The sequence below is a fragment of the Pyrus communis genome, chromosome 1 (assembly GCF_963583255.1).
Source record: "Pyrus communis chromosome 1, drPyrComm1.1, whole genome shotgun sequence".
NCBI lineage: Eukaryota > Viridiplantae > Streptophyta > Magnoliopsida > Rosales > Rosaceae > Pyrus > Pyrus communis.
Window position 1 is genome coordinate 31,709,983 of NC_084803.1, and position 15,012 is coordinate 31,724,994.

The following is a 15,012-nucleotide window of genomic DNA, read 5'->3' on the forward strand; positions in this document are numbered from 1 at the left end:
TTTTTGATCAAAAGTTGAGTTTTCATTCAAAAGTGAATTCTAAGATGATTCAAATGCTTTGCTCGCTATTTCTTTAAGAACCTTTGTTTTCCATATCCTTTCTTTGTTAGCCACACACCCCAAGCCCCATTATAACCCGTGACTTCTATCTTGAGTGTTATGTGTTACAATTTGTGGAGTTTGGAATTGATATGAGCTTATGGAATCACTGGTTCTCATTCTAAGTAGTAGCATTCCATTCATGAGATCATATTCATGTCATTATCGTAAATCCAGAAAATGCTTTCTTTGTTATAACATATGTGAGATGCTAGTCTTTCATGTTTACATCAATCTCTCACATATAACTAGTGTAGGGTGTGTAGTCAGAAAATCTGTGTGAAAATAGAGTGCATTCTAGTAAGGAATTGAGGAAATTCTCTAAGGCATGTTACTACATTCGAAATGTGTTTTAAATGCTTAATTGTGAACTAGTATGTGGTGACTATGATTAAGAATGTACTTAAGTGTAAAGATGGCTAAAATATGTGGGAATAATGATTTTTAACTTGTCATGTGCATTGGAAATCCGTGAGACGATTGTTGGAAGGTGTAGGTTGTGTTTTGTTCGTTTTGTTGTTTTGTTTTGCTCGAGGACTAGCAAAAGATAAGTGTGGGGGTATTTGATAGGAGCATATTCATGCGACTTAAATGGCTTGTTCTCGTGCATTTACGTTATGTTTCTTTAGTTATTTTAGTACTTTAAGCTATTTTCGTGTGTTTGTAGGTCCAAAGGGCTAAAGGAGCAAAAAGATGCATTTTGGAGACTTTTGGAGCACTTTTGGGCTAAGGATGGATAGCTTATGCTTGGCGCCAAAGTGTTGGATGATAGGAGCATATTCATGCAACTTAAATGGCTTGTTCTCGTGCATTTACGTTATGTTTCTTTAGTTATTTTAGTACTTTAAGTTATTTTCGTGTGTTTATAGGTCCAAAGGGCTAAAGGAGCAAAAAGATGCATTTTGGAGACTTTTGGAGCACTTTTGGGCTAAGGATGGATAGCTTATGCTTGGCGCCAAAGTGTTGGACGAAATTGAAGACCTAATTGAAGACCAAAGTGTTGGAACCTTGTTCTCTTTAGTTTTAGGACATTTAAAACCTTTCCTAATCCCAATCATGCCATGCATAACACACATCCATTCTAACACATTGTCATTGCACATGCATTTCCTTCATTAGTTAATTCACATGCTCCATACTTATCATCACCACTCATTACTTATCACATATCATCACCACTTATCACTTATCATAACCACATATCATTCACCACTTATCATATCATACATTCATTTATAACTTATCATAATCATTCACTTATCACTTAACATATCATACACTTATCACTTATCACTCATAATCATCTACACATTTCAACCATTTAAACACACCTACTTCACCTACAACATCCACCTACTTCACCTACAACATCCACCTACTTCACCAACCTCACACACTTACTTCACCTACAAATGACATAGCCATATGTTCCCTCCACTACTCCTATAAATACCCTTGCATTCATTCACTCCCCATGACATCTCATTTCATACACAACACACCACAAACACTTCCATTCCTTCTCTTTGCCGTGAGTTCCCTTGTAATCCAAACACCATTTTTCCATTTCCCTATTAATCCAAACACCACTCCCCAAACCATTCACACCATCAAACTATCCTTAGACCTTGTGCTACAACAACGAGGAAGAGAAGAGTGCCTAAACGTTCATACAATTCAAGTTTGAGTTGTTGGAATGTTTAGGTGTTTCTTTGATTTCAATGTTTAAATTCAATTCTCTTTGTTTGTACGTATGAGGAATGGAAGAGAAGAGTGCCTAAACGTTCATACAATTCAAGTTTGAGTTGTTGGAATGTTTAGGTATTTCTTTGATTTCAAAGTTATAATAAACTAAACCCCCTTTAGCTAGGGGGTGATTCGAAATATATGTTTATGCTTGCATTTTGATTTGATTAATTCTAATTGCGTTTCATAAGTTGTGGTTCAATTTGTTTAACCGTTTGATTGATAACTTATTTATGAATGTTTATTAAGAATGCGCGCTTAATTTTCATGCATCAATATGACGCTAGAATATAAGTGAGTTTCACCTAATAGTTACGAACTTATATTCACAAGTAGTGGAGGTTGCTTATAAACAATCGCGTTAAATAAATTCTTGGCATAAGTTTCATGCGTATTCCATAGTAACGAATGCCTCGTCAACACTTAAAGTTTTCATGATGCTTAATGATCTTTGATTGTATCTTTATTGTGCTTTTCACGTAAAGGACTTTTGGAGAATGTTGTGAATTGCGTTGCGCTAACCCATCCAATTCATTAACTTAAGGAAAACTTGACGGTTAATTTAAGCGGACCTAATTGACCCGGGGCGTTGAGAATTAATGATTTGTTGAAATGCAATTGGAAATCGTTTTATTATGCAAGTATAACATATGTGGAGATGAACCCCGTAGCTAACTTTCCATCCATTTGTTCTTTCTTTTCTTGTTTCTGTTTTCATGTTTAATTTAACTTGTTATTCAATTATGTTAAACATGTGAAACTAATTTCTTTTTAGTTAGAGGCGAATTTGAAGCCATGGACATATGTTGGTTATGATTTGATTTACTCCAGTTATGAATTCATGAACTTTAGATGTGGGTTACTTTTCTGTTTTGATTAAGAACTTGTTTATGTATGTGGGTTGAGGGTCGACACTTAATTTGCATGCCTAAGACTTGATGCTAGGATATAAGGGAATTTCACCTAATCGTTATGAACTTATATTCATGAGTAGTAAAAATCGCTAGTCACGATTGTGTTTAGTAAACCCTAGGCTGGATTAACATGCGTATTCCATAGTAACGAATGCCTAGTCAATGTTTATGATTTCCGTTGAACTTAATGATCTTTGTTGAATGTCTCTATCATGCGTATTCCATGTGAGAGACTTTGATTAGGAACAATTTGGTTGTAATGCGTATCCCATTCAATCCAATGAATCTAGGGAAATCTGAAGGTTAATTTAAGCGGACCTAATTAACTTGGAGCATTGTCATTCATCGTTTGTTGAAGTCATAATTGGGAGTCAAATTATATGCTTATGTTCATGTGTGGATAAGGAACCCTCTAACTAGTTTTTCTTCATTCTATTCCATCAATTTCGTTTGTACAATCTGTTTTGTTTCCAAGTTTCTATTTTAGTTTAATTTCGTCCAAAACCAATCCCCCATTTATTTTAAAGTGTTAGATTAGTTAGAAATACATTTATTTTGTGTTTTTACGTTTTTTTTGAGTCAAATCCAAGTGATTAACAATCCCTCCTAATCCCCGGTCCAGAACGATCCCTACTTATACATATACTACAATTTGACGAAAAGAGGGTTTAATTTGTGCGCGTATAAAACTCGCATCAAATTTTGGCGCCGTTGCCGGGGATTAGAAAATTTGCTAATCCCTTGGATTGTTTTATTTTCGTTTATTCTTTTTATTTTATTCCAGATTCTTATGTTATTTTGTTTCTTGTTCTAGGTACCAGTTTATGACTCGGAGTTCTCATCCGATTCGTGAACATATCCTGGAGTGATTGGGTTCTTCGTCCGGTTGCAAGACGTAAAAGAAAGCGCTACTTGGGAGGCAACCCAATGCACTGAAAAAAAAAAAAAAAAAAAAAAAAAAAAAAAATTTCATATATTAAATAAAATACTAAACATGGAGAAAGATGGTGCTTCACAAAGGTTGTTTACGTGAAGCCCCACTACGAGGCGTCAAAGCGGAAGACATTGAAGCGGAAGGCATTGAAGCGGAAGGCATCGGAGCAGAAGGCATCGGTGCAGAAGGCATCGGTGCAGAAGGCATTGGAGCGGAAGGCATCGGAGCGGGAGCATTCCAGGCCTCAATACTTGGCCAAACGCTGGATGATCCAGGAAAAAGGTGCCTCTGGAGGAAAGACGAAAACCTTTGACGGTCACTTTGAATCCGACCTTCAGACTCTTGCAGTTCATCAAGCTTCCTCTTCATGCTCGACGAATAGTTATTTGCAAGCACATGCAAACTTCTATTCTCGTACTTAAGCTGCTGGATCTCTTGCTTAAGACTCTCCACCTCTGCCATCAATGATTCCACCTGACGGGGGCGGGCAAGCAGGCGTTGGCCCATGTTGGACACAGAACTCGCACACTGAACACTAAGTGCGAGGGACTCTTGAACGGCCAACTCATCGGACCGTCCTGACAGCAGCCTACTATCTTTTGGAGTGAGGAGGTTCCTAGCTACTATTGTAGCTGTTGTGGCGTCCTGCATCACGGAGTCTTCACCTGTAAGAAGACCGTTAGAAGATAAGAAAGAAGGGCGCCATACGTTACCTTGACGCGGCGCGCCCGTATCACTGCTAAGGCTCAATTCCAAGCTAAGGTTCGATGAGTTTGCCATTTTTCAAAAGTGTTCAAAAAGAAAGGGATGGAGTTAAAATTTCAAAGGGCCGGAGACGATGTTCAAGAATGGGAATTCTTCAGAGTGTGTGTGTTGGGGTGATTGATAGCTCTATAAAAAGCCAAGGCGACGCGTCCACCGATTCAAAGAGCCAGATTTTCCGGCGTAATTTAGGCGACGCTTTCTCGGCTTTTCAGAAGACGCGTTCAACTTTGTCAAAAGATATCTGACAAAGCTGAAAACACGTGGAGGCCATCATCGCAACTACACCTCTTTAGCCGACAAGCGCAAAGTTCGGCGACGCTTTCTCTGCTTTTCAGAAAACGCGTGCAGCTTTGTCAAAAGGAGCCGCATCCGCACTACTACGTGTCGTTCAGAAAGCAAAGGGGCGTCGTTCAGAAATCGAAGGGGCGCCTGCTCAGAAATCGAAGAGGCGTCGTTCAGATATCGAAGAGACATTTGTCGACAAGGGTAAAAACACAGTACCACCACTTGATATTTTCTCTATATATGTCGACCTTTGTCTTTTATGGCAAGGCAAACCTGAAGAGAATGCCCAACTCTCCCTCACCTCTGAGGGCGCACTCCCAGCAAAGCCTTTCGAAATACTCAATTCTTTCTTCTTCCCCAAAGATGATACCAGATGCCTGGAGTACATATGACCCAGGAGGAAACAGCACAACAAATACATGTGCTGATTCATTCACCGCTTCTTCAAAAGCAAAGGTATCTCATATCATCAAGGTCAAAAGCAAAAGTATCTCATATCATGCTCTTTCCCTGTCTTTTTCTTTGTCCTTGTTCTTACTCGCATGGCAAAGTAAAAGAAGCAATCAGCCGGCACTTGGAGTCAGTCTTCCGTTCTGGAGCCAACTGCCTGGAATCTATTCCTGATTGCTTACCTAGCGTTGCTCTCGAGTAGTCATCTTCAACGGTTGATACACTTCCGGAGAAGGGACCACTTCTGCAAAGGGGAGCGAGTAAGGCAAGTGAAAATGATACATTGAAGCATGTGGAAACAAACATAGGCTGAGTTATCCTCCAACCCTTTTCATTACGAATTGGAAAGATTGAACAAAGAAACATTCCAAAGGGGTAAGCTCAGACCTTTGGGGAAGACCAAAAGAATCCTCCAGCCCAGTAGCACAAAGGAAAATCAATGATGGGCGGCAACCAGTTCGAGAGTAAGCCTGTGGAATCATCAAGATCAAGCCTCAATGCAATCAACAAAGAGAAGATGGAATTTACACTCCATAACCAGATTTGCGTCCCTAAACTCTTCTCTTTGTTAATTACATTTTGCCATGTTTAGTATGTTTAAATGCTTTTTGTGTGTTTACTTATGTTTTGTGTGAATCTATGCTTAAAACATTGAGGACAATGTTTGATTTAAGTGTGGGGGGGTAACTAAGTATATTTAATGCAAATACGTGGGATTTTATCCACCATAACTTCTAATGTTGTTCCTTGTTGTTTTAAGGTGTTTTTAAGTTGTTTTAGAGTGTTTTAGTGTGTTTTGTTTTATAATTCGAAAATCCCATAAAAATTTGAAAAATTGTTTTGAAAAACCCAAAAAGAGTTGTTTTAAAAGTCGTTTTTGTGTGTTTGTGTCTTAGGGTACCTTCCAACACAATGATAAGGATTTGGTTTATAATTGCATGACGGTTAGAAAGAGTTATAAACATAGAGAAAAGTTTGATTTACTCTTGGTATATGCTTGGTTATGGTTATAATGTATGACTTCACATGCAATCATAAAAGAAAAATTCGTTTTTGTAACATGCTTGAAGGAAGAAACTCAAACAAACGCTACATCCCTGTGAGACTCGAGCCATTACTTTCTTTGGAGAGTTATTTTCTGTGATTCTTTATTTTCTAAAGTTGTTGCATGATCTCATTATTCCTTGCTTGGTTGCTACTTAGAATGCAATTGTATCATGATAGAACTAAATGCTAGAACTCATGCCCATTTCATTCAAAGCATGTTATTGATTTGCATAACACATATTCAAGAAGAAGTTGTGTAGTGACCACCACCATAGCCAAATAGCCTTACTTCACATACTTCGTATATGTTGTAAGTTTTAACCCCGTTGAGCCTTGTTTAGCCTTTATTCTTTGTTTACCCACATTTTCCTCACCTAGCCTAGTTTAGGACAATCCCCACCCTTGTTCTTAAAAGATAGTGAGCATGACTTAATTGAATTCCTTTTGAGTTACATTATGAAAGAAAATAAGTGTGGGGGAGAGAATGTTTAAGTGTTGATGTTTTGAGATTCAAAAGAAAAGAAAAAGAAAAGAAAAAAAAAAAGAGAAAAGAAAGAGAGAAAGAAAAAAGAGCTTGAAAAAAAAAATGAAAGAATAAGTGATTGAAGAAAGGTTCCAAAACACCAATTCTGGGCGTAAATTGTCTAAATTCTCCCTTTTTGTTCAAAAGTTGAGTTTTCATTCAAAAGTGAATTCTAAGTTGATTCAAATGCTTTGCTCACTATTTCTTTAAGAACCTTTGTTTTCCATATCCCTTCTTTGTTATCCACATACCCCAAGCCCCGTTACAACCCTTGACTTCTATCTTGAGTGTTGTGTATTTCAATTTGTGGAGTTTGAACTTGGTATGAGCATATGGTGTCACTGGTTCTCGCGTCTAAGTAGTAGCATTCCATTCATGAGATCATATCTAAACATGCTTATTAACTCCAGAAATTGCGTTCTTTGTGATACATATATGTGAATGTTCGTTTTCATGTTACATCAATCTTCTCACATATGACTAGATTAGGGTGTGTAGTTAGAAATTCTGAGTGAAAATCGAGTGCATATCTTGTAAGGAATTGAGCAAATTCTCTAAGGCATGTTACTACATTCAAAACATGGTTTTAAATGCTTAATTGTGAAATAGTATGTGGTGACTATGATTAAGAATGTACTCAAGTGTGAAGATGACTAAAATCTATGGGACTAATGATTTTTAACTTGTCATGTGCATTGGAAATCCGTGAGACGATTGTTGGAAGGTGTAGGTTGTGTTTTGTTCGTTTTGTCTAGTTTCGTGTTCTCTTGTTGTTTTGTTTTGCTCGAGGACTAGCAAAAGCTAAGTGTGGGGGTATTTGATAGGAGCATATTCATGCGACTTAAATGGCTTGTTCTCGTGCATTTACGTTATGTTTCTTTAGTTATTTTAGTACTTTAAGCTATTTTCGTGTGTTTATAGGTCCAAAGGGCTAAAGGAGCAAAAAGATGCATTTTGGAGACTTTTGGAGCACTTTTGGGCTAAGGATGGATAGCTTATGCTTGGCGCCAAAGTGTTGGACGAAATTGAAGACCTAATTGAAGACCAAAGTGTTGGAACCTTGTTCTCTTTAGTTTTAGGACATTTAAAACCTTTCCTAATCCCAATCATGCCATGCATAACACACATCCATTCTAACACATTGTCATTGCACATGCATTTCCTTCATTAGTTAATTCACATGCTCCATACTTATCATCACCACTCATTACTTATCACATATCATCACCACTTATCACTTATCATAACCACATATCATTCACCACTTATCATATCATACATTCATTTATAACTTATCATAATCATTCACTTATCACTTAACATATCATACACTTATCACTTATCACTCATAATCATCTACACATTTCAACCATTTAAACACACCTACTTCACCTACAACATCCACCTACTTCACCTACAACATCCACCTACTTCACCAACCTCACACACTTACTTCACCTACAAATGACATAGCCATATGTTCCCTCCACTACTCCTATAAATACCCTTGCATTCATTCACTCCCCATGACATCTCATTTCATACACAACACACCACAAACACTTCCATTCCTTCTCTTTGCCGTGAGTTCCCTTGTAATCCAAACACCATTTTTCCATTTCCCTATTAATCCAAACACCACTCCCCAAACCATTCACACCATCAAACTATCCTTAGACCTTGTGCTACAACAACGAGGAAGAGAAGAGTGCCTAAACGTTCATACAATTCAAGTTTGAGTTGTTGGAATGTTTAGGTGTTTCTTTGATTTCAATGTTTAAATTCAATTCTCTTTGTTTGTACGTATGAGGAATGGAAGAGAAGAGTGCCTAAACGTTCATACAATTCAAGTTTGAGTTGTTGGAATGTTTAGGTATTTCTTTGATTTCAAAGTTATAATAAACTAAACCCCCTTTAGCTAGGGGGTGATTCGAAATATATGTTTATGCTTGCATTTTGATTTGATTAATTCTAATTGCGTTTCATAAGTTGTGGTTCAATTTGTTTAACCGTTTGATTGATAACTTATTTATGAATGTTTATTAAGAATGCGCGCTTAATTTTCATGCATCAATATGACGCTAGAATATAAGTGAGTTTCACCTAATAGTTACGAACTTATATTCACAAGTAGTGGAGGTTGCTTATAAACAATCGCGTTAAATAAATTCTTGGCATAAGTTTCATGCGTATTCCATAGTAACGAATGCCTCGTCAACACTTAAAGTTTTCATGATGCTTAATGATCTTTGATTGTATCTTTATTGTGCTTTTCACGTAAAGGACTTTTGGAGAATGTTGTGAATTGCGTTGCGCTAACCCATCCAATTCATTAACTTAAGGAAAACTTGACGGTTAATTTAAGCGGACCTAATTGACCCGGGGCGTTGAGAATTAATGATTTGTTGAAATGCAATTGGAAATCGTTTTATTATGCAAGTATAACATATGTGGAGATGAACCCCGTAGCTAACTTTCCATCCATTTGTTCTTTCTTTTCTTGTTTCTGTTTTCATGTTTAATTTAACTTGTTATTCAATTATGTTAAACATGTGAAACTAATTTCTTTTTAGTTAGAGGCGAATTTGAAGCCATGGACATATGTTGGTTATGATTTGATTTACTCCAGTTATGAATTCATGAACTTTAGATGTGGGTTACTTTTCTGTTTTGATTAAGAACTTGTTTATGTATGTGGGTTGAGGGTCGACACTTAATTTGCATGCCTAAGACTTGATGCTAGGATATAAGGGAATTTCACCTAATCGTTATGAACTTATATTCATGAGTAGTAAAAATCGCTAGTCACGATTGTGTTTAGTAAACCCTAGGCTGGATTAACATGCGTATTCCATAGTAACGAATGCCTAGTCAATGTTTATGATTTCCGTTGAACTTAATGATCTTTGTTGAATGTCTCTATCATGCGTATTCCATGTGAGAGACTTTGATTAGGAACAATTTGGTTGTAATGCGTATCCCATTCAATCCAATGAATCTAGGGAAATCTGAAGGTTAATTTAAGCGGACCTAATTAACTTGGAGCATTGTCATTCATCGTTTGTTGAAGTCATAATTGGGAGTCAAATTATATGCTTATGTTCATGTGTGGATAAGGAACCCTCTAACTAGTTTTTCTTCATTCTATTCCATCAATTTCGTTTGTACAATCTGTTTTGTTTCCAAGTTTCTATTTTAGTTTAATTTCGTCCAAAACCAATCCCCCATTTATTTTAAAGTGTTAGATTAGTTAGAAATACATTTATTTTGTGTTTTTACGTTTTTTTTGAGTCAAATCCAAGTGATTAACAATCCCTCCTAATCCCCGGTCCAGAACGATCCCTACTTATACATATACTACAATTTGACGAAAAGAGGGTTTAATTTGTGCGCGTATAAAACTCGCATCATTGGACGAAATTGAAGACCTAATTGAAGACCAAAGTGTTGGAACCTTGTTCCCTTTAGTTTTAGGACATTTAAACCTTTCCAATTTCCTTAGCCGTGCATAACATTCCAACATTCCACTCCTTCATTTCAGCCACACTCCCACATATCATTACTTATCATCACCACTTATCATATCATAACCACATATCATATCACTCATCACTTATCACTTATCACTTATCATCATCACTTATCATATCACTTATCATAATCACTTATCACTTATCATCATCACTTATCACTTATCACTTAACATGCATAACACACATCCATTCTAACACATTGTCATTGCACATGCATTTCCTTCATTAATTAACCCACATGCACCCTTTATTCTTTCATCATTTCAGCCATCTTCCACACCCTTTAATCATTCAACACATGCATTTTCAGCCACATGCAAACACATTCATAAACAACACCCAATCTGCCCATCATTGCCGTGCATCCCATTCCATCTCCCATTTCAGATTGCATTCCCTTGCATTCCAACCAAAACCGTGCACATGCACTTGTTCCTCCATTAAATCAGCCACATGCATTCATCATCATAACCTAGCTGTCATTGCACATGCATTCATCATCATCCACACCTTGCAGCCACATTCATCAACAAAGAACCCATTATTGTCGTGCACATTCCTTCCCATTTCCAGCTTTCTATTTCATTGCAGCCACATTCCACATGCATTTGCACATGCATTCCCTCACCAAGAAATCATTCAACACATGCATTCAGTCTTTAATCACATGCACCACCAATTCAGCCACTTTCACACACCAACAACACCACTCATTGCACATGCACTCCCACCCTTTAATCACATGCATAAATCAGCCACATGCATCTCCCATCACCATTTCAGAATTCCAGCATTTGCACATGCAACCTAGCTGTCATGTTCCCTCACCCATCCATCCATCTCCCTATAAAAACCATACACACTTCACACAACATTCATTCATTCTTCCATATTCAGAAATTCACCAAAACCCCTCCCCCTTTGCCGTGCAAATCCACCACTTCCCTACTAATCCAAACACCACAAAAACAATCCATTGCCGTGCCTATCACTCCTCACAAATCCTTAGACCTTGTGATACAACAACGAGGAAGAGAAGAGTGCCTAAACGTTCATACAATTCAAGTTTGAGTTGTTGGAATGTTTAGGTATTTCTTTGATTTCAATGGTTAAATTCAATTCTCTTTGTTTTGTACGTATGAGGAATGGAAGAGAATATTGCCTAAACGTTCATACAATTCAAGTTTGAGTTGTTGGAATGTTTAGGTGTTTCTTTGATTTCAAAGTTATGAGGAACTAAACCCCCCCCTTGGCTAGGGGGGGATTCGAAATATATGTTTATGCTTGCATTTTGATTTGATTACTTCTAATTGCGTTTCATAAGTTATGGATTCAATTCGTTTAACTGTTTGATTGATAACTTATTTATGTATGTTTATTGAGAGTGCACACTTAATTTTCATGCATGAATTTGACGCTAGAATATAAGTGAGTTTCACCTAATAGTTACGAACTTATATTCACAAGTAGTGGAGGTTGCTTATAAACAATCGCGTTAAACGAATTCTTGGCATAAGTTTCATGCGTATTCCATAGTAACGAATGCCTCGTCAACACTTATAATTTTCATAGAGCGTAATGATTCTTGCTTGTATCTCTATTATGCAATCATGTAGGGGACTTGTGGGGAATGTTTTGGGTTGTCGTATGCAATCATCCAATTCAATAACGTTAGGAAGATTTGAAGGTTAATTAGTGCATCACGGTTAACTTGGAGTGTTGAGAATTAATGATTTATTGAAATGCAATTGGAAATCGTTTTATTATGCAAGTATAACATGTATGGAGATGAACCCCTTAGCTAGCCTTCATTCCATTAAATTCTATCACACATTCACATTTACATTTTGCTTTTACTTACAATCTGTTCTTTTAGTTTAAATTCGTCAAAACCTAAATCCCCCTTTACTTTCTTGTCAAATTAGTTAGAAATCAATTTAGTTTATGTTTATAAGTGTTGTGATTCAATTTGTTACATAAATTCGTCCAAAGTACTCAAAGTGTTCAAAACTGCCCAGAAAGTGATTTTAAGGCAGTTTTGAGTGTTTTGGGTAATGTTTGAGTCTTTTGGTTTGTTTTAGTGTTTTAAAGTTTAGTTTTGCATTCTTTGAGTCTAGTTTAGTGTTTTATATTGTGTTTTTACGTTTTTGAGTCAAATCCAAGTGATTAACAATCCCTCCTAATCCCCGGTCCAGAACGATCCCTACTTATACTTATACTACAATTGTCAAAAAGAGGGTTTAATTTGTGTGCGTATAATTCATGCATCAGAAATTGGAAAGAACACAAGCTCTCCTTTTCTCTTTAAGAGGTCGGCCACCCTAGAGGAAAATAGCTAGCAATCCTTCTTCCTCTAGGTCACGCATCTCTTCCTCAATGCTCTCTTTGGTGTGGAGACTTAGAGGTTCCCTATTTTGGGAACTTGGAGAATCCATTCCATCATTCATCCAAGAAGTCATGGAACCAAGAAGCAAAGTTCCTCCATCCACATCCATGGAGTCAAGGGGCAAGGAGACCAAGGAAAGAAGGCCCTCACATAGGTGAATATCCTTTGCTAAGCAAAGAGGTGCTTCAAAGGTATAAAAGTTTCTCAACTATTTTCTTTAAGATTTGAGTTAAGTCTTGGTTCACCACAATTACTAGGCCTTGAATTTCATGGGTAAAGTTTTGTTTTTGAGTGCATACAAGCATGATTCCGCCTTTTAATTGTTAATTGCATGCATAGATGTTGCTCAAGTGAACTATTTTTCACAAATATTTCCTTCACCTTTTTAGTCATTTTACATAGTCTCAGCTGTTTTACATAAAAATTGACCAACACTATAACACTGCTTTTTTTTTGCTCAAAGCACTTTTACAAAAAAGTTTACCAAACACTCTACTGCTTTATTTCACAACTATTATTCTCACAGCATAACAGAAGCAGTTTTTTTTCAATGCATAACAATACCAAACCAGCCCTAAGTTATGACACCAAGGATGATTAAGGAAGAAGATGAATGACATAGGATGAAGAAGATTGCTAGCTAAATCCCTCATACATGGCCGGCCTCCTAGATAGAAAGAAGGCAAAATGTTCTCTCATCTTTCCTCAAAGAAACCCAATGTAGGATGGAGCTATAAAGTTGCTTTTATAGTCATTACAAATGAGTGGTAAAATTGTAATTAAGTCCACCAACACCATCCCTTCTCTATGTGGCCGGCCACCCTTAATTAATTAGGGTAATTTGCTTGTTTTATTTTAGTTCTCACACTACTTAAACCTTATGTGCCTTTTGGACCAAAACCCATTTGGGTCTCGAAATCCAAAACTAACTTAAGGCCTAACGAACATTTCATTCTTGATTAATTAACTTTTAATTAATCTTTGCCATATACAATTAAACTATTTAATTGTCCTTACTTATCTTCGTTATATCTTTCAATCATTACCTTACGCAGTGTGCGATTCATTAGGTTCCTTTTCGTGAGGCAGTGAGTGATTAAAACTCTTACTAATCGATTATGGAAACTTACTTTCAATTCTCCTTTAGTAATTATACATCTTCAGGGCTTCCACAAGTCATGAGTGACACCTTGCAGTATGTCTTGTTTACCCAAGCTAGCAATACGGTCTTTCTCTAATACAATACTTTTGATCAATATGTGACATCGGAGTGAAGGTAAGATCATGGATCCCCAGCTTCTTGTACCAATTTATAACTTCGGACTTGGTAAATTGTAATCTATCAGTATTGTGTGGGGGATCCTGAATCGGCAGATGATGTTCTTCCAAACGAAGGACTTAACAAACAGGACAGTGATTCTTGTTAAAAGCTTCTCTTCTATCCATTTCGAGAAGTAATTTGTTGCCACTATCAAGTACTATATGTTTCCTAAGGCTTTCTTAAGAGGTCCTACTAAGCCGATACCCCATTACATGAAAGGCAATGAACATGTCAAAGTATTGAGTTCTTATGCGTGTTGATGGTTCATAGGAGCATACCCTTGGCATTTATCGCAACTTTGGGTGCAACTAATTGTGTCTTGTTGCATGATGGGCTAATAGTAGCCTGTAGTCATTGCTTTCTGGGCCAGCGATCTTCTTCCAACATGGTTTCCACATACTTCATAGTGGAATATCATTTAGAATTTGCAAGCCCACTTCTGGCGTAACACATAGAGTATAAGGTCTGGAATAAGAGCCTCAGTAGAGCTTTACGCGGATGATCAAATATCTTAAATCTTTTTGGACCAGCTTCCTAGCTAATTGGCGATCTTCGGGTAGTGTCTCGTCTCGTATATAGTCGATAGTTTCATCTATCCAATTTTCTCGAGCATCGATCACAACAATGACCTCCGACTATATTTCGTGGATACTTAAGATTTTCAAATGTTCGAAGGGGATTGTTTGTCGAAGGGAGTAATCCACGTTTAAAGCTATCTTGGCTAGTGCATCAGCGTGTTTGTTTTCTCCTCTTGGGATCTACATAATTTTTGTAGTTTTCAAATCTTTAGAGGAGTGTTTTAACCTTGCTTAGGTAGAGCCCTATTGTAGGATGATGGACGGCTTAATCCCATGTGACTTGATTATCTATAAGCATCGAGTCATAATGAACCAGTAGCTCTCTTACTTGGAGCTCTTCCGTGATCCTAAGTTCTGCCAAGAGTGCCTTATACTCCTTTTTATTGTTGCTTGCTTTGAACCCGAGTTTTAGAGCATGTTCAAGTATGGAG